The sequence below is a fragment of the Ambystoma mexicanum genome, chromosome 2q (assembly GCF_040938575.1).
Source record: "Ambystoma mexicanum isolate Mex_15411 chromosome 2q, UKY_AmexF1_1, whole genome shotgun sequence".
In the NCBI taxonomy this organism is placed as follows: domain Eukaryota; kingdom Metazoa; phylum Chordata; class Amphibia; order Caudata; family Ambystomatidae; genus Ambystoma; species Ambystoma mexicanum.
Window position 1 is genome coordinate 1,444,608,182 of NC_090924.1, and position 27,698 is coordinate 1,444,635,879.

The following is a 27,698-nucleotide window of genomic DNA, read 5'->3' on the forward strand; positions in this document are numbered from 1 at the left end:
GTAGTCGTGGTTGTATCTGCCTACCGGGATTTCAATCTCTAGACTTAATAATGTGTGTCAGATATATGTTTAGGATTCAATCACATCTAGGGAACAGAGAGCAAACATTTTATAAGATCAAGTTATGGATCCCAGTTAGAAAACTTTTATCAATGCTCTCAAAGCACTGTGATCTGTAGCGTCTTCACCTGACGTGAAGAAGGAGGGACCATGTGTGTGCATAAAACATGGTTAGTGCTTGAGAAATTGAGTAATGCTGAGAAAGTACATTAATTACTTCAATATTAGCCAATACGCAATGCAACTTCTGTTGCCATATAAGGCAGTTTTGTTTTGTCGAGCAGCCCTAAGCATATTTATTTCTTGTTTCACCTTTGCCAGAAGGTCTCAATGCAAACTAATGCACATTATTACATCCATTTGACCGATTTTTGCAGTATCAGCTAATACACAATGCAAACTTTGTTGAAATTGTCGCAACATAAGGCAGTTTGGCGTGCAGCACCAGGCATATTTATTTCTTGTTTGCCCTTCGACCAAAGGCCTCAAGGCAATCTAATGTCACACTCCAGTGTTGCCACTGTGTGGCACTAAATGTTTCTGTCCTAAACAAAAAGTATTCCAATGGTTTTCTGTCACTCCCATAACGAGTACTTCCACACACCTTCAAAAAAGCCTACCAGACTCTTACACACATCTTCAAAACATTTTCAAGTATTTTATTTACTTATATGCATCAAAAAGAATTAATTATCATAGGATTAACTTCACACAAATTATGCAGGTGAGGTGGATTTGAAAAAAACACTATGCACAACAAATGATATTAAACTAAAAGAACAGTGTATATAACACTCGATTTATCACCACTTACACATCCACCCAGTTCATACAATTCATCAACTAATACTCAATCACCTAACATGTTTCGTTCCTTCCATTCTTCAGGAGGCAATATGTAACATCCACCACATCCCATTCTTACATCACTATTCTGTTTTCTTCATACAATCTAACACAATGGGCCTCATTACGATCCTGGCGGTAGGGGGTTAATGGGGGCGGTAGAGCAGCTTGCCCCGTTAACCCCTACCACCTCATTACGAGATCTGCTTGCGGGACCCGCTAAGGACGACTGGTAAAACCAGGCGTCCTTAGCGGGTCCAACAACCAGGCCAGGACGCTAACAACGGGCCTGTCATTAACAGGCCCGTTGTTAGCATCATCCCCATTCCCATTGAGCCCTATAGGGTCTGAAATGGGAATGGGTATGTACCGGGTCCGGGTTCCTTGATTAGGGAAATACCAGGCACCCAAGGTCGGAATGGCCCGGTATTTCCCCATTCAGGGAACACGGACCCGGTAACCGGAATGGGGGTAGCAAAAAGCGGCATGGTTACCTCCTGAGTCGAAAAGACTCTTTCTGGACAGTGCTAAATTGGCAACACTTCATGTTTCTTCTTCTTTATTTCACCCGATAAGGCCCATCTGTGGGAATAACCTACAAAAGTGACATATAGAGTACCTCAGTTTTAAATTTCATTTTTACACATGTTTAATTATAATTGCAAAAGGGCACCACTTGTGTGCAACGGAGAAACAATTCCCTGAACTATTGTAAGAAGGACTGTCATCAATGCATACTCACCCTACATGAGTCTTAATGCTGTGGCTAATGGAAAAGGCAGGAGCGCGCTTCCACTCTGTTGCCTTATTAGCCACGAAACCATGCAGTAATATGCACCCACTGCTGTTGTACGCAACTTTGGCAGTGTTCTGTCACTTTCTCCTTAGTCCCGCTTGTCAATTTCTATTGCCCTGCAATAGATGATGTAGAGCTGTCACTATCATGATATCAATGGCACTGGCACAGTGATGAGAGGTAGACACAAACACAAGGAAGTGTTTTGAAAAACTTTATTCATGATAAGGGGTTGGGATGTATGCCTAACGTGCTCTATATGGGAGTAGTCTCAACCAGGTCTGTCAGTCAAAATCAAAATAATATCTATGTCTAACCTATGTTTGCCCTGTGTAGGGGTTTGGACAACATAAATAAATATCAGGATAGCACTGCAGTTGTTCTACAGCTTTCTTCTCAATGTTTATTAAACTATATTGGAGCTGCTGTCCCACAGCTCCAGTCCCCAAGCTTGAACGACTTGGGATCAACAGAGATCAATATATTTAGCAAAGTTCTCATCAAAAACATCCTTTACAACTTCTCCAGGCTTTCCTTTTACCCCCGACTCAAAAAGCCTTCTTTAATACTGTTTGTCTTCCAGTTCAAAGTTCACCTTACAACATTTCTCAAATACTTTCCGTCTTGATCCACAATTTCACAAAGTTCACTTTGTAGGCTTTGCACAAGATTCTCTTGCTCTTAATTCAACAGGGCCTCCCTTTCCCAACAATTCCTCAGCTTTAACACTGCACCAATTAGTTGTATCTGAGACTTTCAAATGAACACAATTTAGTTAACTGTGTGTGTGATCACTCTGACACCTTGGCCTTTGTGGGATCAAGCCCCCAGCACTCTCAATTTATGGGATTGTGCCCCCGACATTATTCAACACTTTTATAACAGTCATCAACAGGGTTGTGCCCCAGGTGCTCTTTAACTTGTTTATTTCCTTGCTTTTTTTGCGATTTCAGCTCTCTCTTCCTGTCTCGCTCAGCTCCCCTCTCATGCTTTTTGTTAGTTCCTACATCAAGCATCACACAGCTCCTCTGCACTTAAAAAGAGTAGCTTTTACTCTAACAGAGCCTTTCCACAACGTGTCAATGTACATGCGACAACTCCTTTACTTTGTTTCCTTCACTTTCATTCCGTAGTTCACAATGGACAATTGAAGCTTTCTCTTCAGCGCAGTTTCATCATATCGAGGTCAGGGTCTCCTCGCTCACCCCTCTCATAGTACAGGGTGGCCTTGCTTGCCCAGGGGAATGTGCACCTTTAAAGGAATATTTCTTTCCAGATCAGCTTTACACACAATCTCCTTCTGGCTCCTTGGAGACATGCCTCCATCGCCACACTTTCTCTAGCATTATCAAACCAAAGGCTCTCATTCTCCGACAGCAGCTCTCAGGGGGGCTTAGGCTTTCCCAGTTGCCTGCTTGCTTGGTCTCTGACTTGGGTTCCTTCTCGGCTACAACCCGTTCTCCTTGTCTCATATGGCTACTCCTTTTATACACCTGAGGAGTATTAACAGGCTTCAGGTGGATACACTGTTTGTTCATTGCCTGACTTCGCCTGACCTTGCTAACTGGACATTCTTGAAAATAGTTGAGTGCCTCTGAATGTAGCTTCTCCATCCTAAAGACACTGTGGTGTTTTAAACAAGGAGCGAACAGGGGCCAATGGTTGTCTGGCACACAATATGACATACAGGCTGAGGGAACGTCAGGTGGGGGTGTTCAGAAGGGACAATATCATGTCTCACCTGTGGGTAATCCCTCCCCAATCCCAGAGGACACTCCCTCCAGGTGATACTCCCTCGCTAGTCTGCATCCAGTGTCGGGATCCAAAAGTGATGGCCCTCCCCTGGCCACCTGTTTAGAGCATCCCCTGGGAGTGGTAAGGGAAAAACGCTCAGGTTTTTTTTTTTCACATATCCTTCCCCTATGCAAATTGGCCGGGACTGCTTTACACAGGAAATCCACAGTACCTTGTTCCCAGGCCTTTAGATGTTCGACTGAGAAGCAGTAGGGGTGTAAGTCCAGAAACCATTGCATGACTCTTGGGTTGGATTCTTTTCGTCGGATGATCCAGACAAGGAGGGGAATGATCTGTGATCAATCTAAATTGTCTCCCCTATAGATAGTACTTCAAGTGGAGGATGGCCCATTGGATGGCTCATGCCTCAAGCTCTAAGACTTTAGAGAAATCGGCCACCTTTAGAATCGGGCTGTTATTATTATTATTATTATTATTATTATTATGATTATTATTATTATTATTATTATTATTATTATTATTATTATTAATATTTATTTGTATTTAGTTCAAATACCTTTATAAAATGTATTAAAACAATCACATCAGTTACTAGTGTAATACATGATCAGCTTTCATGTCAGGTACCATGTAAAATAATTTGCTCTTGTTCTAAAATAAATTATATTGTACAAACAGACACTGCATTTGAAATGCATCTAAAAATTCCTTTGAAATTAATTTAAACTCACATTTCTAAAGTATGGAATAGTTATAGTACTAATAATAAGTAGCAAAGCAAAACCTAATAAAATTACAGCACCTTGTTCATAGCTGTTAAAAACATGATTCTGGCTGAGAAGCCATTACTAGTAATACAGACATGAATCAGCCAGCCAATACAATAATGACAAACATTTTAGGTATACAAAGATTTAAACGTTAACAGTATATATTAATCTTAACAGTTAACAGTATATATTAATATTAAGTATATATTATTTATGTTGTTCCCTATTTGCACTAGCTATTGCTTTTACAATAGCACGCCATACTCGATATAGAGCCATTTGGACTCTTTCGGACTCTGTGTTAATGCAATAGTTCCAGAAGTCCCCCCGTTTTATAGTGTCTTAATTCATGGGCAAAGGGGCCCAGTATGGTCATATATACCGAGACAAGCAATTTGCACTCAGTGAATACGTGTTTTGCAGTTTACAAAGCACCTTGGGCTTTACATATTCAAAATAGCCTCAAAGATACGGGATCTTCTCCCTTGCATCGTGTAGAACCTGTAGCAGTAGTTCAATTGTCCGCATCCTAATAAATAAAATACTGTATCGCAGGGCTAGGACATTGCTGCAGGTATCTTTGGGTTTGATGAAACAAATGGGTAACGTTAGATACATACTTATAAGTGCTCAGTGAAGACAAGCGCATATAGTTTTCGTTACAGTCCCATTTACAGAGTTTACTTTTAAATAAGTACTTTAGTATGGAAAACCTGGTACATTGAGTAAAATCAAGTACCCAACCAATGTTCTCATACAATGTGTTGATCATCTGGTCAAATTCAGCACCACAACACTTAGGCCGGGTTCTGTTACTGTGCCCCAACAGGGCCAGTAATTGGCATTTAGGATGGGAATACATTTTTATATGGAGCAGTCCTAAACTAATTAGCAATTGGTTCTTAAGGAAAACAAATCCCAACTCCAATCTGAGGAATTCAATGGGTGTTGATGTACATAGGTTTAATACGTGTTTCCAAAAATATCCCTGATAATATCCAGCCATGTGTTTCAAACAGCAAACCTTCATCACCTTTGCCTTATATAGATATACAACCTAATGGCATTCATATCCAGGCCCAAGTAAGGGCATGACTCCCCAAACTAGTGTTAAATCCCAGGTGTTTGACGTTTTCAGGTGCCACCACCAACACCTTTGTTTTTCCCATATTAATGGTAAGCTCATTTTTGTTTGCATATTTTACTACAATATAAAATATGGCATCTGCCCCCCTGTAAGTGTGGTTAAACACCAAAAGCCAAGTACAATTCCTGGTGTGACTCAGGCCTTGTCACCCTTAAATGCAAGTGTAGGGTGGCTGAGAGGAAATGGCTGGCATATTGTACATCCTCTGACAAACTGGCCTGCCACCTGCTCCAAAGGCAATAGCAACTCTCTGTCCTCTCCAAGAAGAGATCTCACATCCAGGCCTGCATCTCTGTGGCATCTAACAACTTGGCTGAAATCATTAAAATCTGCAAGCAGCTGGTCAATCATGCTTTCTCTACCACTCCTGTGCTCTCCCAGGCCCTCTCTACAGCCCTGGCTTCTCATTTTGTCTCTAAAACCCAGGACATTCTGTCGACCTTCTCGTCCTCACCTTCTTCTATCTCCACTCTCTCCTCTTCCTCTGGCCCCCCTCCCCTGTCCGATCTATGAAAGCCTCATCAAAACAGGTTCTTCCCTGTTCTTCTAAAACCATCAAGGACCATATTGATACCCTCGCTCCAGCTTTGGACGATTACTGCAACCACTCTTTTCACCAATGGAATCTTCCCATCCACCCAGAAGCACTCTCTTGTGCACCCTCTTCTCAAGAATCATCTGCTGAATCCTTCTGCCCTGCTACCTATCTCCCCATCTCCATCACTCCGTTCTTGGACAAACTACTGGAAAAGCTGGCTTTCTCCTAGCTTAATCTTCATACTGAATATGTTGGTTGTCTCCATGACCATCAGTCTCACTTCAGAGCAGCCAGAAGCACAGGCACTGCTCACCTGAACATCTGTGAAGACCTGCTCTCTAACCTTGATGCTAATCTCCCCTCAGTCCTCATCTTACTTGATCTCTCTTCTGCCTTTGACATGGTCAACCACGCCATCCGGTTCAACCGTCTCTGTGATAACTTGGGTATCACTGATCAGGCTCCAGCATGCCTGACGTCCTTCCTCTACTCTATCTCTTTCTCCCCTGTGATGTTCCCCATGGGGTCTAACCTTTCTCCATGGTTTCTCGGCCACCGCATTACTGCTTTCTGCTCCAACTTTCAGTGCTATGCAGATGACACTTCCAAATAAATGTCTTGGGTTGCCATAGTTTCCTGCAATATAATTATAGCTGGCAGCTGTGCATGTGAAATGTTCTGAAACCATTGCTCCAGATTATTGAAACCACAGCAATTCCAAGAATTTATAACCACTCTGTTGTTTTATTGTTTTTCTTTGGCTGGCATGTCACCTATTAGTGTTTTCATAAGAGGCTCAAGCCATGCCAGGCTTGTAGCAACTTGTGCGACAGATTCAGATTGTATTCTAATGTTCTCATGTAGGGTTGCAAACTGGTTATCATGATCTTCAATGAGATTGTTGTCGTGTGATGCTGAGGGCTGATACTCTACAAAGAGTGTAGCATTTTCCAATGAATTGTACATGGATAACTCATACCCAAGCAATTGTAAATCTTTTGAATGTTTCCATATTAGGGCAGCAATGATAGTGTTTTGATATTTGCATAACATTCGACCATTCGATACATACGGTAAGCGAATCCAATCAATGTCGTTAGATACTAAGTTGCGCAAAGCTGGTATTTGATGGAATACTTTCATCAAAGAAGCTCGGTTTAAGTTGGGTTTATCTACTTTCGTTGGATCCAACGTCCAACACATTACCAGTGTCATTTTCGGGCCCCAAGGTATTATAGTAAGACCATTTTTCCACACACTCTCCATCAATGAATGCGGCGGGAGGTGTAGACTGCAATTTCTGATGTGCATCAGGGCCTCCCTGCATAACTTGTGAGTGGATAGGATCTTGTTCCTGAGAACTTGCAACTTCATTCACATCCTGACTTATATGGTTCTGGACGTCGCTAATTACTAAGGTGTTCGCAGCAGAGCAATTGGCACTAATGTCTGCTACATTTTGAGGTTTTTGGACTAAGGAAGTAATTTTTTTGTTGATTTTTTCAAAAAAACACTGTAGCTGCGTTTGTATGAAAATAGGTGACGAAATCACATTGTCATCGATTATATTTACATCATAGCTGTTTGATGGATCATCGGAGCCCTTTTTATTTGTATTCACGCCTGAGCTTAAGGGAACAATGTTTGTCGGCACAGTGTCGTTTATACACAATTCAGCTTGACTTTCGATGTTAAGTTGCATTATATCGATGCTGTTGTCATCTTTAGAAGCGCACTTATTGTTGTTTTTTTTTGTTGTTGCTTTTTTTCTTGCTGTTTTTCTATTGTCATACACTTTTTTTTTTTTTTTAACTTTATTATTGCCAGCCCTGTCGGACCCTGCTAACGTCAAAGGATTTTGCAAGGAGGCATTTTTTGTCTTTTCAATGCTTTCGCATGCAATTTTTTAGCTTTGCGAGACATAAAGAATGTGCTCTGATTTCCGTTTTCTACCTCAGCCAAGTTGTCAATACGTTCCTGTTCCCTCTCGTTAGGATCCGAATTTAGATCGATCAGATCTATAAGCACAGAGGGACTATCAGGAGCGTACCTTGAAGGAGATAGCTTTTGGGCTTGAGGCTAGGACTTTCTTTTCTAGGATCAATATTCTTTCATGTTGTAATTACGGTGGAGTCTGATTCGACATCACGGTCTTAGCCCCACTAGTTACATTTGTTTCAATAGGAACGATCTTTTCTACATTCTCAATTTGAGAAGCTACAGATTTTACATTGTGCCGCTTTTCCTCTTGTATTCCAGTTACTATTGCTTCTAACTTTTCAGTATGATGACATTTCTCACACAAGTGTTGCTCAGCCCAGAACGTGACATTTTTCTTGAGCCATCAAAAAGCCTTCAATCTTGCATATTCTCGAATTGATCTCTGACGTTGCTAGACTCAGAGCACCGATCGCCCCATGACTAAATTCGTGCCCCTTATCCAGCAAGTTCAGGATTCTAGTCAAGACTGGAAGATTCTGTAATTCCTGGGGATTTAGATCCACTAGAGTATCTTCAAGTGGATATAACGGTAATGATGAGGTAGGATGATGACGTTTTTCAGAACTTAGCTTCGATGGAATAGGGTCAATGCCCAAGACCGGTGAGTGAGGATCAATTGTATCAGATGGATTAAATTGGATTTCATGTGTTTTAAATCCCTAGCCCCCCACCCCTTTGCATTTTTCCTCGTTTCTTTTAGTTGGTTCAAATTTTTGGCTATAGCTGCGTGGAAATGAACTTGCTCCCTGATGCCCCTTGACTCTGCAGCAGGTGTTGAGGGCCCATTTGATAAACATGTTCTGCTGTGGAGTTCTGCTAGAACTACTGGGGCAACTAGTGAGATATCTATAGTTGGGATATTACAATCGTCACCTACCGCTCCTAGTATTGAGCTATCAGTAATGGGTACATTGTGTATCGGGTTTGATGGATAGATTATGCTTTCTTTCCCTTCCCTATGAATTTGGGCCACAATGTCAACCTCATTTACAGTTTCTAGTATTTTGACTTTTTCTAATCCAGGTGGTATAAGATCAATCCCATTTGTATCCGCCAAAGGTTTCAATTTCGAGCTAACACCCAGATTCTCGGTTATACCTTTACCTTTTTTCCTAATTTGGTTAACCGTTTCATGAGTGGACTCTTCATCTGACATATTCCCCTCAGACAACATTGAGAGTGATCTGTTTAGGCATCTCTTCCCATTTCGCAGTTTTTTTACCATGATGCACGTAAGGGCACAACCAAACCCACACAATCAACACAATACTTACAACCTAGAATACTTCTCAGTATATAATGCGAGACCCCCTAAAAACACTCCAGCGCACCCCGCGCCACGCACCGCGAACAGCAAACAGTCCTTGTCCGGTACTTGGTGCGCGGTGCGGGTGCGCCAGACTGCTACAATTTGAATGCAGAAGCAGCGTGACTCGTCACAGGGGGCGTGTCCACCACAGTAGGAAGTTCCTTCAACACAAAAGGAAAGGCGGAGTTGAATGCCTGTGATTGTAAATTGACAATGTCGTGATTAAACACACGCCGGTTGTAAGGCACACAAGTTGAAAGACACACAAGTTCTATTGAGGCAACACAATGCTAGCACAAGGCGTCGCTAGATAAGAACAGTCACCTTTCAGGTCAGGCACGCTGGCGTAACCAGCCAAGACTTCCTCCTTGCAAAGCCTGCTCGCTGCAGCAAGGTCCGCTGCTGCACGGCAGTAAGGAAGTGAGACGGCTACGATAATCCAAAAAGATCCAAAAGATGTAAGACGGAGGGGGCAGCGGCAGCAAACAGTACTTTTCCGGTACTTGGTGCGCGGTGCGGGTGCACCAGACTGCTACCATTTGAATGCAGAAACAGCGTGACTCGTCACAGGGGGCGTGGCCACCACAGTAGGAAGTGCCTTTCAGGTCAGGCAAGCTGGTGTAACCAGCCAAGACTTCCTCCTTGCAAAGCCTGCTCGCTGCAGCAAGGTCCGCTGCTGCACGGCAGTAAGGAAGTGAGACGGCTACGATAATCCAAAAAGATCCAAAAGATGTAAGACGGAGGGGGCAGCGGCAGCAAACAGTACTTGTCCGGTTCTTCTTTTGGTTGGGAAGTCTCACGGGACAGGGGGAATTGTTCAATGTCCTTTCTTCAATATAAATGACATTGGTGACACTCCAAGGTATTCCTGTGTATTACTATATTGTTGATGTACGCTCCGCAAAATTCCAAATAGGGACATCAAATTTGCTCCATTTATCTTTGGAAATTTGCAGAAACACCATGTAAACCGAATGGCAAGACCTTAAAGTGAAACAATCTTATAGGGGTAGACAAAGCAGTTTTCTCCTTATCAGGCCCATGTAATGGGACCTGTAATGGGCCCATGTAATGGGACCTGTAATGGGACCTGCTAATAGCCTTTTTTAAGATCTAGAGCTGACAGAGAGACAGCGCTACCCGACTTTTCTATTAGATCATCATTGCGAGGCAGTGGGTAGGCGTCAAAAGCTGAGATGGAGTTCACTTTTCTAAAATCTTTACCGAATCTCCAGCTTTGGTCGGGTTTGCCCACTCATACGATGGGGGAGTACCAGGGACTAGAGGAGGGCTCATTGATGTTAGCCTTGAGCATCTGCTCTACCTCTTGGATAGCAATGTCCTTACAGGCTTCAGGCAAGCAATATGCTATTAGATGTACTACTTTGTCTGGTGGGGTACGAATATGATAGTACGTGCCCTTCACTCTTCTGGTTCTGTCCCAGAAAACATCAGGGAACTGCATTTTAAGGTCACCAAGTAATTCATGAGTTTGGGGGAAATAATAGTTGGCTGTTTACTTCTTCCATACTAAACAAGATAGAATAGTGGCACTGGACTTTGAGAGATTTTCCCTCCACTCTTTCAACATATTTACATGCAAAATATGTGTTTCATGATGATTGTCTGGCTGGTATATTTTATCATTACAGGGGCCCATCTATTCTACTACTGAGTAAGGTCCATGCCCATTTAAAAACTAGTTTGTTATCTAAAGCTGGTAGAAGCACCAACACGTTCTGCCCGATGGGAAATGTTCTAAGAGAAACCTTTTTATAATAAGCTAGTCTCTGTTGTTGTTGGGCTTTTTCCATGTGTGTCGGTACCAGAGTTCTGACTGTTGCCATATGTTCTTTAGGTTTAAGTGCAGTTTGAGAGAGTGGTATTGGGGCTTAGTCTTGTTCCTTCCAGGTTTCCCTGAGCATGTCAAAGACATCACAGGGTTCCCTACCGTACAATCATTCAAAAGTGGAAAACCCAGTTGAGGAATGAGGAGTCTTTCTAACTGAGAAGAGGGACCAGGGGATAATTTGATCCCAGTTTTTTTCATCCTCATCTACAAAATTTCTTAGTATGGCTTTAAGAGTCTTATTAAATGTTAATATATATTAACATGTTAATGTTAATAAATATTAAATGTTAGAGAAGACCATACGTTTGGGGTGGTACACAGAGGTTCTTAATGTAGATATATTGAACAGTTTTTTTAACTCTCCCATAAATTTGCTCATGAAATTGGTGCATTGGTCTGTCAAAATTTCTTTGGTGAATCCCACCTGTGAGGGAAAGGAAGTATGTGTTTTAATATCTGTTGTGTTGTGACATTTCCCAAAGTGAAGGCCTTGAGATACCTTGTGGCATAGTCCACAATCACTAACACATAATTATTACCTAGTTTAGAAGTTTCAAGCGGACCCATAATATCCATTCCGATCCTGGAAAAAGGGATCTCAATGATGGGCAAGGGATTTAATGACGCTGGAGGTGGTGTAGGTGTGCTAGTGTGTTGACAAATATCACAAGTTTTTACAAAGCCTTTAATAACTGCGTAGATCGCTGGCCAGTAGAATTTACTACTGATGTGGGCTTGCATTTTTTTTTGCTGCAGATTGCCTCCCATAAGGAGGTAATGGTCAGTTTCTAGGACAATTGACTTATGGCTTCTGGGAACTACCAGTTGTGTTTTTATCATCCCTTCTCCTGTGACTTCTCTACTACACAATAGACCTTGTTTAAGAAAAAAAAAATCCTTCATCTTTCTTTTCCTTCTTGCTCAGATATTACTTGCAAAAAGGCCTCTGCTGGTAAAGGGACGTTCCTCTGGGAAAAAAGCTAGGCCAGGGAGGACACCAGGTTCTTCTTCAATGGTCATTGGAGGTTTAGGTGAATTGGGTCTTTCATCATCGTCTCCAATACCTAAATCACCTCTCTTTGTTATCTCTTTATCAGCCTCTTCCTTTAAGATGAGAAGCACTGCTCTATAGAGTATCCCTTGAGCTATTTGATCTCCGGGTTGAATTTGAAATGCTTTGAAGGATGGAACACCAAATTCTGTTGTCGTGAGCCAATGATTTATAGGAAATTGCATTTATTGGGCTGAAAATGTGAGAATCAATTTTGTGAAAAAGAGAGTAATCACAAAATCGTATTTAAACAATTGTGCTCTTGATTTCTGGCGTACACATTTTATCTTAGTTTGTGTGCCACATGTTAGTGTTTTGCTGCCATTCACAAACCATGAAAGGCATGATGTAAAGCAAGTATTTATCAAAATGTATGTGTAAAATGTGTTTATTTTCATTTCTATAGTAAATGTGCATCTAACACATTACACATGCTTTCTCATGCTATCAGCTCACTGAGGATGTGGTAAGTACGCTTTTCATTTTCATCAAAGCCTTTGCTACAGTTCTCTGCTGATAAACGAGCCACAAAGATGCTTCTAAATGAAGTGTGATAAAGTTGTTTGCAGGTAGTGTGATCTAGGTTTATTTATTTGTTGCATTGATTTTGTGTAACCATGTCCAGTTTTGGGCAATTCTGACTGATAATAAAAGGTACATGTTTGCATAGAATATGCAGGGGAGGAAGCATTGGAACTGGGTCTGGGATTATAGTCTCCAATGGGAGTGGTAGAGGGACCTCTTGTAATCCCAATTGGACCTTTTATAAAAGATTTAATGCTACAACAGAATATGGGGCTTGATGATCATTTCCTTTAATCAGGATATATGTGTATCTTCACTTCTCTGTGTTAATTTCAATGAAGTAAAACAGGTCCAACCCCCACATACATAGGAAGGCCGAGCATTTGGCCTGTCCTCTCCCTTGTATCTCTATTACGACACCATTTTGCAGGGGGTGGCAAAGCAGAATACAATGATAAATGAAGAAATGAGTTTGGACAACAGGTTTGAGAGGCAATGTTTCCATGTGTTAATTAGACTCCATGGGCCTCGTTCCAAGTATGGCGGTAAGGCAACAACAGCGCTGTTATCGCTACCGGCACAGTTGCTACAGAACATGATGGTAGCACCGGTACCGTTATTAACGGAAAAGAAAAGAGAACCAAAGTGGCGGTTTGTGGATTTAAAATAAACTCTCATAATTTCACTCATATTCAGAAATTCAGAGATAAATCAATTATTGCGCATCAACAAATGTTGTAAAATCAAACATCCATGATTTAAGAAAAGCAAACAATCACATCAAAATGTCCTTTGAGGCTCAATGGGAATGGGGATGTACTAGGCCTGGCACCAGCGAAAGGGCAATGACCGGGTCCGGCAGGGCCAGAATAGCCCAGTAATTGCCCATTCGCTGGTGCCAGACTCGGATGTGAGTTTGCCGGTAAAACCGGCAAGGCTACATCGCACCTCGTAATGAGGCCCCAGGTCTCAAATTGTTTTTGTCAGTTTCCTATTGGCTAAAAACCATCACAGATAGGTAGAAGTGTTACTGTGATTAATGTGAAATCCCCTTCGAGCAATGTGTCCCCCTTTCCAGCAAGTGATTCCTTTGCCAATAGAGTGAGTCAATGATAAGAAGAATTTTCCAGCCAATGTGGTATTTCCCAATGAACTAGTGAACAGGAATGTGTTCAGCCTCACTTAATAATGTGTGTCAGATATATGTTTAGGACTCAATCACATCTAGGAAACAGAGAGCAAACATTTTATAAGATCAAGTTATGGATCCCAGTTAGAAAACCTTTAGCAATATTCCCAAAGCACTGTGATCTGTAGCTTCCTCACCTGACATGAAGAAGGAGGGACCATGTGTGTGCATAAAACATGATTAGTGCTTGATAAATTGATTAATGCTGAGAAAATACATTAATAACATTGACATTTTCAATATTAGCCAATACACAATGCAACTTGTGTCGCAATATAAGGCAGTTTGTTTTCTCGAGCGGCCGTAAGCATATTTATATCTTGTTTCCCTTTTCCTAAACGTCTCAATGCAAACTAACGCCCATTAGTACATTTATTACAGCAACTTTTGCAGCATCAGCCAATACACAATGCAAACTTTGTTGCAATTATAGCAATATAAGGCAGTTTGTTGAGCAGCACGAGGCATATTTATTTCGTGTTTTCCGTTTGCCTAAAGGCCTCAAGGCAAACTAATGTCAACAATCTCCATTCTCTCTAGAGTGTGGCACTAAATGCAATCTGCACTGTCTGCGTGGAAGGTTTTATCCATTTCCCTGCAGAGTAGAAACCCAAAGCCTCCACAAGGTGGTGCTGAACCCATGGTGATGTACCTTGCCGTGCTATGTGTATCTGTGTTAGCATGGGCTTCATAAGCCCAACATTGATAGTGTAGAGGTTTGCCCATGACTTGAAAATAAAGCCACCTGGAAGCTGGGTCCACACATCTAGTTAAATGACTTGTTTTTCAATGCTATCTTTGAATAACTAAAATGGCCTTTCTTTACCCACAATTAAAACAGAAACACAACAATATTCGGTTCAGGTGAACAAAGTATCATATTCCATCTTAAGTTAATGAGCACAGTATTGTTTATCTTTTAATTACATTATGTAGGTTTTTTTTCAGTGTTCAACAATTGAAACACGGTGCTTGATTGATCTATGCCCTTATGTGACATTGGCATGGGAACAAGAGATAGACACAGACACAATGAATTTGTTTTGAAAAACTTTATTCAAGATAAGGGATTGGGATGAATGCCTAACTTGCCCTGTTCTATATGGGAGTAGTATAAGTCTTTTCCAAACGGGTTTTAGAAAATTTTATAGCACAATTACAAATATCAGTGCATTCCAATTTCTTAACACAGAATATGTAAGCAAGAAGGGACTAAACTTATTCTGTTGTTTTGTGGACTTTTCAAAGGCCTTCGACTATGTTTCAAGACCTAAACTCTGGGATAAGCTCAATGAATGGGGATTGCTTCCACCCTGCTATATTACATCCAGCGATTATACTCCAACACCTCCATATCTATACGGCTCAGCTCAGAAGGTCATTTACTCAGACTTTTACCAAACAAATAGCAGCCTGAAGCAGGGCTGTGTGTTAGGCCCCATCTTGTATAAGGCCCCATCTTGTATAAGGCCTACACTGCGGATTTAGAGCAAAATCTGTGTCAGCCTCACACCTTTCCTCCACAGATGAATGGCCTTAAAGCCATTAGTTTGTCGTATGCCGGTGACATAATCATTTTTGACCAAACTTCGATTGGCCTGCAACGTTTGTTGGTGGCATTAGGAGATTATCCAAAAGAAAACAATATGAGAATAAATACCTGAAAAACGAAGACGACTTGCCTCGGTAAGGACCCTAATACTAACAGGGTCGGACTAGGACAAGAAATAGGCCCGGACTTAAAATTCACGACTTTACAGAAAATGCTACTGATGGAGGGTAATGTGTTTGTTGCATGTTATGTACATCATCCTCATCATCATCATCATCATCACGTGGCTCAATACTTTTACAGTTAGCTTTGTAGGAAGCAGGGGGCTAAACCATACTTAGCCTGTCACAAAAATGTAGAAGAGCATCCAGCACCATAAAAGCTGTGCACTAGCAGCACTAGTAGCCGGGCAAATAAATTATATCTTCCCTGATGGTAACTGCTGATGGGCAAATGGTAGGAAATCTACCAGAAGCACGGCAATCAGCATGCCATGCTGGATACCCACACCCCGAGATGGAAGTGTAATATAAATCATTGGTACACCCTACCACTAGTCTATCTAATCTTTACAGTGTACCTTTACTTCAAAGGCTGAAGAAGAAGAAACGCGTCCTACGTGCTCTCTCTTTCTCCCGAGCCAGTTATAGAATCGGCTCAGGCCGGACATTCAAGCACTGCCTGCTTCCCAAGTCACAGCTCGGCAGACACACACATAGCGCCACCCACTGGCTCCTCTGTTGCTAACCTGCACCACTGCCAGTTTGCCTGACCATATTGCCAACTTACTGTTGCATAAACTACTGACCCATAAGTGGAGTGCAAGCCATATTGGCAAATCTCTAACAGCGTGATGCTCTTGGTCAGCCCATTGGAGTGCTTGTCCGAAGGCTCTCCGCCCCCCGCTGTCCACTTAGTGCCTAGCACCGCCCTAAAACCTTGCTTTCTGCCATGTCAGTGCCCAGTGCCCTCTTCCAACTGTCGTTGTGGGGTGTTCTCCAGATCACTGTTCCATTAACATCGCTGCAAAAAGGTTTGCCATATTGCTAAATCTTTCTTTACCCTTACTCCCATGGCGTATGCAATGCTGTTTTCTGTGCCCCCTTTCAGTCTGGTTTCAATACTTGCAGAGCCAGGAGGATAGCTCCAGGGTAACATGTTCGTCTTGGAAGCACGACAAAGCATAGCAATGCAGGTTCGAATACCGGTCTTGTGCTTAGAAACCTCTTCGGTATTAAGCGCGTTAAAAGCAAAATGATAAATACTGCATTTATTTATTTTATTTATTTATTTAATACATTTGTTACTCGCCCAGACCCTGGGGTATCACGGCGAATGGATACAGAAGGTAGTCAAATTAATACACAGTGTTACAGTTTCAAGACAGTAATATTTTTACAGACGTTACAATGGAAAATAAGGTCCTAAATCAGATTACAATTGGTGAGATAGTTCAATATTTATTGAATAACCAGGTTTTCAGAGCTTTTTTAAAGTTTTGTAAAGATTCCTCCTTTTTGATGCTTAGTGGAAGGGCGTTCCAATGCGAAGGGGCTAGAACTTTGAAACTACTTCCTCCTGCTCTGCTATATTTGAATGTGGGAACTTCTAAGAGGGCCAGATTGTTGGATCTCAGTGATCTGCAAGCCATTTTGTTTTTGATAGAGTTGTTGAGGTAGCTGGGCGCTTTGTTAGTGGTGCATTTGTAGACAATGCTAAGGGTTTTGAATATGATCCTTGCTTCAATAGGCAACCAGTGATTTTCTCTTCTAATGTTAGAGATATGTTCTGATTTCTTTATCCCTAGAGCCGCTCTAAGGGCTTTATTCTGCAGTAGTTGGATTTTGTTTATATTGGTTTTGGATGTTCCCAGGAAGAGGATGTTACAGTAATCTAGTTTTGTTAGGATTAGGGCTCTAGCCAGAGTGATACAATTTACAGGGGTGAGAAATTGGCGACTAAGAGCAATAAGTTTTGCTGTGTAAGCTGTGGATGAGGAGAGGGCTGCTATTTGTTTGTGCATGGAGAGGTTGGCATCGATGTAGACACCTAACGTTTTGACTTGTTTAAGTACTGGGATCTGGGTACCGTCGATGTTAATGTGGGAGTAGTCCGGCTGGAGGGTGCTTAATCTTTTTTGGGAGCCCACGATCAGGATCTCCGTTTTCTCATCATTTAAACAAAGACTGTTCAGGGCCATCCAGTTTTGGATTATGGAATAAACTTTATTGATGGTGAGGGTGTCTTGGGTGTAGTCGCCTGAGATAGGGATGAGGATCTGTGTGTCATCTGCGAAATTGGTGTAGATGACACCCATATCGTCTAGGGCTGAGAATAAGAGTTTGGTGTATGCATTATAGAGTGTGGGGGATAGGCAGGATCCCTGGGGGACCCCTAAGGGCACTAATATGGGGTCCGCTGCAAAGTTCCCAATGGCAACTCTGGATGTACGGTCCGTAAGAAAGGATTTGATCCAGTAAGTGGCGTTGTTGGAAAGATTAAAATCTTTTTTTAGAGTGTTGCATAGTTTGTCATGATCTACTAGGTCAAATGCTGCTGATAGGTCCAGTAGCAGTAGTGTAGCTAGTTTGCCTGAGTCTCTGATAGCATCTAATTGGATTTTTAGATCCAAGAGTGCTGTCTCAGTACTGTGGTTAGGCCTAAAGCCTGATTGTCTGGCTCCTAGCAAATTATTTTGTTCTAGGTGAGTTTGTAGTTGGTTATACGCTATTTTATCAATGATTTTAAGTAGAAATGGGACAGTTGTTATGGGCCGGTAGTTAGTAGGCACTAGTGGGTCTAGCGTGGGCTTTTTTAGAAGGGGGGTGACCCAGGCTGCTTTAATGCTGATTGGGACCTGGTTGGTGGAGAAGGAGGCATTTACAAAGTTGGTGATTATGGGCGTGAGGATGGGGGCGCAGAGTTTAATTAGGTGTGCTGGGAAGTTGTCTCCTTTGCAGTTGGACGCTTTGAGTTTGGCTATAGTCTTAAGTACTGTATCATGAGAGACTGGTGTGAAGTTGAAGGAAGGGGCAGTGTTTACTCCGGTAGTGGAGATCTGGTTGGCCGTGGAGTGTTTGTCGGATAGGAGGTTTCTTTTAGAGATAATTTTGTTTTGTAGTAATTTAATCTTAGTGTCTAAGGCATCTTGGATGGTGGTGCACCATTCTTTGCTAGGTTTGACTGGGTTAATTATAGGGATCGGGTTCTCCAGCTCCTTGAGTATGGTGAATAACTCTTTGCTATCGGAGGACGCATTACTGATTCTTGTGTTGAAGGCATCTGCTTTATGGGCGATGATGGCTGATTTATAGGTTTTGTTTGCCGAGTTGAATTCTTCCAAAGCTTCTGGGGTCTGGTTTTTCTTTAGGCGGTGTTCAAGCGATCTTTTAATTCGTCTGAGGGCGACTAGTTCCTCATTGAACCAGAAGGAGGATTTTTTGTCTTTACGTTTAGTTTTATTAACGCAGGGTGCTAGGGCGTCTATTGTACTAGTAAGAGAGTTGTGGTAAAAGTCTGCCAGGGCACACGGTTCTTTGGCGTTAATGATTTTGGTATTGAGGGCTTTGGCTAATAGTGGGTTGATATTTTCTGCTGTGAGTTTACGTGTGTTTCTTGTTACATATGATTCTTTCATGGCCGTTTTGGGTGCATCTGGCTTTTTGCTCAGGATAGTGAAGTTTATGCAGTGATGGTCTGACCATGGTACCGGGGAGATGGAATCTATGGATACTGTAGTGTTAAGATATAGTATCCAGTCTAGAGTCCTCCCTTTTATGTGGGTAGGGGTGTTCACGAGTTGCGTGAAAGCCATGTCTTTAAGTGCACTATGTAGTGCATCTGCTTTGTGGTCTTGGGGGTCGTTGAATCCTAGATTCAGGTCCCCTAGTACTAAGCATTTTGTGTTTGGTTTTATGAGTGGCGTTAGCAGTAATGGTATGTCTAGTTCTGGTTGGGATAAGGTGTTAGGTGCTCTATAGATGGTTATTAAATTAATAGTGGTTTTGTGGTCCGTAGCTAGTTTAGCTAGCAGGACTTCATAACCGTCTGGGCTCTCGATAGGGCTGGTTCTTAGTTTGAGGTGGTCTTTAGAGATGATGGCTACTCCTCCACCTACTGATTTTGTTCTGTCAGTTCTGAGAATGGTATAGTCTGGGGGAATGGCAATGGAGAGCAAGGGGCCGGATGCTTGGTGGAGCCAGGTTTCTGTCACTATGAGTAGGTCAAGTTCTTGCTCAGTAATGAGGTCGTGAATTTCAGTGGCATGAGCATGTATGGAGCGCGCGTTAATGAGGGCTGCTTTGAGGTGGGAGGCCGGAGGTGGCTCTTGGATTGGGGTGGGTGGGTGAGTGTTGGTAGTTTCAGTAGCGTTAGATTGTTGTTTGCTTATGATGGGACTTTTGGGGAGTTTATCTTGAGTTCTTGATAGAGGTATGCCTTCTGTGTTAGCATGATTGGTAAGAGTGATATTACGAGGAGGGTTGAAGTTTCTAGATCTGAGTCTTAGGGTTCTTGATGTGCCTAGAATTGGGATATGATTGGGTTGATTAACTTTGGGTAGTCCTCCCGTAGTGAGATAGGAAGATGTGGAAGTCCGTGATCTGAGTCTGGTGCGTCTAAGTGCACTGAGGACTGGGGTAGTTGTTTTAGGTGAAAAGTGAGGTGTGTTGTTGCTTCGTAGCGTTTGGATACATTTGTGATCTGTTAAACTGTTGATCGGAGGGTGCAGGTTGTGGAATGGGTTGGTGCGGGGCAGGAAGGGAGTGGGGCATGGGATGGGATGATGACGGGGGCAGGCTGCTCTGGATAGGCCATTATCGTGGAAAAGGAAGTGGGCACCTGTGCAACGTGTATCAAACGGGATGGCACAGAAGGGGAACATCATGAATAGTAAGCAGCCTTGCATGGTATGGCTTGGTTTGGATAGGGGAGTGGGCAGGTGTTAGCTATCTAGAGTGGGGGTTTCTCTTGTGAGCTGGCTAACTCACTAAGGGGAGAATGAGACTATGCACCTATGTGCAAGGCAGCAGTAGCTGAATCACACGACAATAGTAATAACAAAAAGTGGTTGTGCACCTGTGTGCAAAAGCAACCGTGACTAGGGCTCACAACATCACAATAGGCAAGATTGGATATGCACCTGTGTGCAAAAGCAACAGTGACTAGGGCTCACAACATCACAGTAGGCAAGATTGGATATGCACTTGTGTGCAAAAGCAACAGTGACTAGGGCTCACAACATCACAGTAGGCAAGATTGGATAAGCACCTGTGTGCAAACATCTAACATGGAAGCACTTACTAACTAAAGAAAAATAGAAAGAACTCCTGTTAGGTGAACACCTGATGTTCAAATGCAATCCATCCTAAATATTATAACATACACTTCCAAAGTTGCTGTTTAGTTCACAGAACTTCAACCTCAAAAGGGAAGCACTTACAAATATATAAAACACAGGTGCCAACCTTGAAGCTGTATTTCTGTGAGGTTCCAAGACATCTGAAATTCAAAACTGCAATGTTCAGCCAGTGGGTCTGCATCCCTGTTCTTGTCTGTTCTTGTCTGAGGCATTGAAATGTGCGCCCTTGTGGTATTATTCCGGGTGCAAACATGTGTATCTGCTGCTGTGCCAGGGGATGGCAGGATGATTTGTGAAATCCTGCGTGCCAAACAACCGCACCTATTAACTTTCCTTCTTTCAGCATTTTTCTGGCTAAATTTAAATGTATGTGTTTATACTTATACACAGTTCATACCTTTTACATTTCCTGTGACATACCATGAAAATCAGAGCGCATCTTAACTTTCCTCCTTTAAAAATTTCCCTGAGCTAAATGTGTGCATGTGTTTACCAGCCTTTACATTTCTATTGACACCAGATGAAATTCCACACGCATGATCATACCCCTAGACAAATACACCAGATAAGTACCAATATTTAAGTTCCTGATAATTCACCGTAATTCGACACCCAGGCCTTATCAGCTAAACGCGTCTGCCATTGCCCACACCAACACCCCTACAAACCTGTGGTGCATCCAATCTGTATGTGTCCCAACCAAAATGGCTCGGGGGAAAAGCTCCTTGGAGTACCTGAAGTATACTTCCATGCGCCGCGGGAGGCTTGCAGGGAGACAAGGCGCTGTTTTCCCTTGGATAGCTACTCATACTTCTTTGTAAAGCGGGGCTAACGCTAAGCGCCAATGCTGAAAGGCAACTTGGTGAAAACACATTTACCATCATGGAATATTGGACTGTGTGTTGACTGACAATATGGAGCCAGGTGCTGGGTGCCGCCCTGGCACAATGCCCCTTTCTTCTGCAACTGTTGAGAAGCAGTGACGTGACCCACTGGGCCACTTACGGCCTCTGCGTTGTTCCATACCTAATCTCCCTTATCCCAGACTGCACATCTGCCGTGCTCTTGCTTGTTATAGCTTGATGCCTGTGCGACATTTGACATTGTCCTGATGTTACCAGACCGAAAATAAAACATTATTGGAAGTCGCGCTGAGCTTAACCCTGTCACCCATATTAGCATCTTCCATGCTGCGTCTCCATATATTGTAATAAACGTAGTCTCCCTTGTCCACTTTCTTGGTGCCAGTTCTAATCAGCCTCCTTTCCCCGCTCCATACAAGAGCGCAGGCACTTTTGCAAATGCCAATTTTGTGTGATCTTGGGCACATTATCTTATCACTCCCTGTGTCAAATGCCTCATTACTGCTTTGGTGGTAGCCTTGCCGGTAAAATGGGCAGGCTGCAGTCAAACTTGCAATAATTTCCGGCACCCGCAAATGGGCAATTACCGGGTCATTATGATCCGGCCGGACCCTGTAATTGCACTTTGCAGGCGCCGGAAAAAGATGCTCCCATTCCCATTCGGCCCCATAGGGATGAATGGGAATGGGGAGGTCCGACATGCTGTGCTCATGGGGGCCTTTCTGCTTGCTAGGTCAGACCTGCCGGTCTGGGAACTACAGTACCAGCAAGCATACCGGTACCACAGTTCCCGGACCAGAAAACTTGTAATGAGGCCCAGAGATACAACACTGACCATTATAAGACCTAACTGCTTTACAAAAGCTAAAATAAACGTGTCCACATAGTTCCTCATTCACCTGCAGGCTCACTGATACCGGGAAGTATGTGTAACCAGAGGGTGGCTTTAGTGCATGTTCTAGGTCAGGAGTTGTAAACTCTGCACAGGCTACAAGGCCGTTGATCCTCATATCATAACTAAGTGGCTACCTGGCGCTTCTTAGGCTATGCCCTATGTGTGACGGCTTAGGGGACCCCACCTTTTTCATTCTGTTTAAGGCTCTGTCCGGACTCCTCAGTGGCAACCTTTCCCCTCTACTTTAATTGTGTTTCTGCACTTATATAGCGGTTAACAACCAAGCGGGTATAAGAGCGCTGGGCTAAGAGCAAAGGGATGTAATAGGGAGGCAATGTGATGAACGTAAAACAAGAAATGTTAGCGGAAGGTCATCGTGGCCTATCCTAGGAACCTGTTCTGGGGGTGTGTCCTGTCCACAGCCTCAGTGCTTGCACTGGTACAGAGGACCTCTGAACTCGTCTCTTTTTATAGCATGGTATAAGCACCAGGCATTTAATGCCAGCCCTTAGTAATCTCTAGGGTTCACTGCACTTTATTATGCCGATACTCCAGCGCAGGAACCAAACTGTGACCACAAAGTGATGGCTGGAAGGTTTCGAATGAATCTGAACCACTGGCATTGCTCTGGGCAACCTTCTACACCACCGTTTTTTGGTCCGTCTGCGCCATTGCAAAAGGGGTCCAGGCATATGCAAATCAGTCAGCTGCCGCCACCAATGGTAGCAGCCCAGCCCGAACTGCTAGGCCAGGTCCCCTCTGCACAGAAACACAAGCAACCCCAGACATGTTTCGGCCTTGTTGGACCTCCTCAGTGAGGTGCAGCTTGGTTCCCCATGGCACAGCGAGCAAGGGACCCAAGCTACTCCTCACTGATGAGGCCCGACAAGGCCGAAACATGTTTGGGGATGCTTGTGGTCTCGTGCAGAAGGGATGTGACCTAGAAGTTCGGGCTGGACTGCCCCTTTTGGGGTGGGACCAATCCTGATTTGCATATGGTCTTTCCCCTTCTGTAATGGCTTGGCAGGCGAAGACAGATGGTCTGGAGGGTTGCCCAGAGCAATGCCAGTGGTTAAGATTCATTCTAAACCTTCAAGCCATCACCTCTTTGTTTTTGCTTTGTCACCCAGAGTGGGACGGGTATGCCCAGATGAGGGTCCCGTGCCTGCTGGGCCTAGAGACCCAAGTTACTCCTCACTGATGAGGCCCGACAAGGCTGAAACATGTTTGGTGATGCTCATGGTCTCGTGCATAAGGGATGTGACCTAGCAGTTTGGGCTGGACTGCCCTTTTGGGGTGGGACCAAGCCTGATTTGCATATGGTGTTTCCGCTTCTGTAATGGCTTGGCAGGTGAAGAACCATGGTCTGGAGGGTTGCCCAGAGAAATTCTAGCGGTTAAGATTCATTCTAAACCTTCAAGCCATCAACTCTTTGTTTTTGCTGTGCAGTAACCAAAGGTTGTCTCTGTCCACAATCATGAGGTAAGTGCACCTCCTGCCATCAGTCAGAATGTTCCCTGTATCCCACGGTACAATCCCTACAAGGCTGACTCAGCAAGTCAGCCTTCCACCCTCCTGAGACTGAGAGTCCCTCCTGAATGTTGGAAAACCTGAAATGATATGCCACACACACCACACACACATTACTTACCCCTAGCCTCAACAAGAGTGTGTGGAGGTGGAGGACGGCCTGGGCGGGGACTTCAACTGTCGGATATGGGTCGTGCCTCCGGTGGGGTGGGCCACTATTAGGGTCAAACAACTCAAGTTAGGCAGCCGCAAGCAAGCAACTAGGTCGCATACCACATGGCATTGGATGCAGCAGGCTGGCTCAGCAGCAGCCAGGAGGCTCTGTGTTGTGCTATCAAGAGGAGGGCGAATGAAGTTGAAGTGAGTAGGTGGCGCAGCGGTGCTGCTGCTGCATGTGTACCCATCACCTACCACACTTGTGACATGACCAAGGGATTTAATTGGCTGGTATACTCACACATTGCATTTGCACGTTGCTTTCAACTTTGCACGACTCACGTTGAGTATGTTACAATTGTAGGAGTGGCAGGGCCCGGGGCCGGGCCCGGCTGCCTCAGCGGCCTCCTTCTGACTGGCACCAGCTACGGTGACGCCATCACCGGTGGATAGCTTCTTAGATCAGGGCCACTGCCAGGCTAGCACGGCCTACTCTATTGTGATGCATTCATCTAAGAAAGGTAACACTTGCATGTTACCTTTCTTTGATGAATGCATCCGCTGTGCCACGAAGCAAGCCGGCTGCTGAGCGGTCGCAGGCAGCACCCAGCAGGCAAGCAAATGTTACTTAAAGTAATGAAAGTTACACACATATTTTAAACCTAAATAAAATTGGCCCAACGAGGCTTGTTATGATGAAACCGGCCTCCAGGTCCTCCAAGTCTGATAGGCCCAGTCTGACCCTGAATACTAATTAACATTTCAAATGGAGCATATGCTCCCAGTTCTTGCTGTGTATTACTATATCGTCAATGTATGCTCCATAAAATTCCAAATAGGGTCATAAAATTCGATCCATTTTTCATTGGAAAGTTGCAGAAGCACCATGTAAAACGAATGGTAAGGCCTTAAAGTGGAACACTCTTATTGGGGTAGAAAAAGCAGTTTTCTCCTTATCAGATCGATGTAATGGTACCTACCAATAAACTTTTGTAAGAGATTGACAGGAATTCCCAATTTGTCTATTAGATTGTCAATGCAAGGCATCAAAAGCCAAGATGGAGTTCACGTTTCTAAAATCTATTTGGAATCTCCAGCTTTGGTCAGGTTTGGCCACTAATACGATGGGAGTGGTCCAGGGACTAGAGGATGGCTCAATTATGTTAGCCTTGAGGAGCTGTTCTACCACTTGGATAACAATGTCCTTACACGGTTCAGGCAAGCGATGTGCTCTTAGATGTACTACTTTGTCTGGTGGGGTATGAATATGATGGTATGTGCCCTTCACTCTTCTGGGTCTGTCACAGAAAACATCAGGAAACTGACTTATAAGGTGACCAAGATCTTGCTTCTGGTTATTCGTGAGTTTGAGGGAAATTAATAGTTGGCTGTTTACTTCTTCTGGTACTAACCAAGATAGAATAGAGGTATTGGACTCTGAGGTATTTTCCTTCCACTCTTTCAACATATCTACATGATCAGCATTGGGTCCTTTGACGCTGGTCCGGCTGGGATATTGGATAATTACAGGGGCCCATCGGTTCTACTACTGACTAAGGTCCATGCCATTTCAAAACTCATTTGTTATCTGAAGTTAGTTTCTTTGTTTATTCACTTATATAGCGCTCCGAACCCTGGGGTACCTGGGCGGATTACATGTTACAGGTTACAGGCATGTACATAATATCAGAAGAAAAGGGTCGTTATTTACATCATAAGTAAGTAGTTACATCATAGGTCATACCGTCACATCATGTTTACTAAATCTAAATGTTCACATTTACAGTAGCAGATAATGAGCAGTTATTTACAGTATGGGTGATCTAATAGTGGTAGTGGCATAGTTCATAGAGCAAGAGAAAACAGCCATGTTTTGGTATCTTTCCTGAATAAGTGAAGTGATGGGACTGCTCTTGAGGAGTCGGGCATCGAGTTCTATCGCTGGGACGCCATGAATGGGAAGCTGCTGCCCCTGCTTCCTTCAGTTTAAATTTAGGGACCTTGAGCCTGTTGGTTCTAATAGGGCGTTCTGAGTTATGTTTAGTGAATTTGCCCACTTAGTATTTAGGGGCCAGGTTGGTGAGACGTTTATAGGTGAGGGTTAAGGCATTGAATTTGATTCTGTCTTTAATGGCGAGCCATTTGGTGGAACGCCTGGCGTTTGAAAAATGCTTTGTTCTCAGTATGCTTAGCGCCATTCTAAGGGCGTTATTTTGGAGTATTTGCATTTTGCTGATGTTGTGTTTGCTGGTACTTAGGTAGAGTGCATTGCAATAGTCTAGTTTAGACAGAATGAGGGCTCAAGCTAACGTGATGCAACTATCAGTGGAAAGAAATGGTTTGCCAGCATTGATACGTTTACATGTGTAGCTAGTGGCTGAGGCAGTGGCATTGACTTGTTTGTTCAAGTTCAATGTAGAGTCCAAGTAGGAGGCTAAGGTATTCACCTCCTTAGAGAAGTTGATGTTTAGGCTGTCAATGTCGAATGATTTGTATTGGTTATTGAGTTTGTTAAGTCTATAGGTTGACCCATTGTGTAGGAGCACTGTCTTATTGTCATTAAGACAGAGGCCGTGTGTGGCCATCAAGGTTTGTATGATGAGGTAGATTTTGTTGATCAGTGCCACGTTTGTGTCGTAGTCTTCTGATATTGGAATGAGAATCTAGGTGTCATCTGCATAATTAGTGTTGGAGACACCCAGATTATCGAGGTCATCAAATAGAGGCTTAGTGAATATAATGCACATGGTGGGAGAAACGCATGAGCCCTGAGGAACTCTGCATGTAACTGGTTCTGGTTCTGCTGCTGATGTTTGAGAGAATACTCTCATATAGCGAGTATCTAGGAAGTATTGGATACATGCAGTGGCTTCCTTCGAGAAATGGGCAGCTGAGGCAAGATGATTACATAACACTTTATGTATCAATGGCTTGGTTAAGTGTGGTGTTATAGAGATTGACAAGTGTAACTGGTTCTGTGCTAAGATCAGCAATGTTAGTGATGGGGTGGAGGAGTGGTAGTAAGTTATTAACTGTTATGTTTCATTTGTTTCTCGTTAAGGCAGGAGTGGCCAATTGAGAGGAGTGAATTTATGGTTTGTCTTGCATAGCAAAGGAGATCAGATGGTGAACCGTCCATGCACACGGTGCGATATAAGTTATAGAGGTTGTGCAATTAATGTTTGAAATCCAATCTAGAGTGAGACCTTTGATATGAGTGGGCATGTTGATCCTGAGGGTAAGGCCTAACTCCAAGATGGTGTTGGCGAGGGTGGTAGAATGGGCGTCATTAGGGTCATTCAGGCCAAGGTTGAAGTTGCTAAGTATCATAATTTGCGAACCAGGTTTAGTGTTGGTATTAAGTAAGGCAGTTGTATCTTCCTCAAATGAGGAGATGGGGCCGGGCGGCCTATATATGAGCTGCATGGTGATTGTGCGAGAGGCTGATAGTGGTAGTTTTACTGACAGGGGTTCACCAGATGGGAACGGAGGATGCTGTATGGT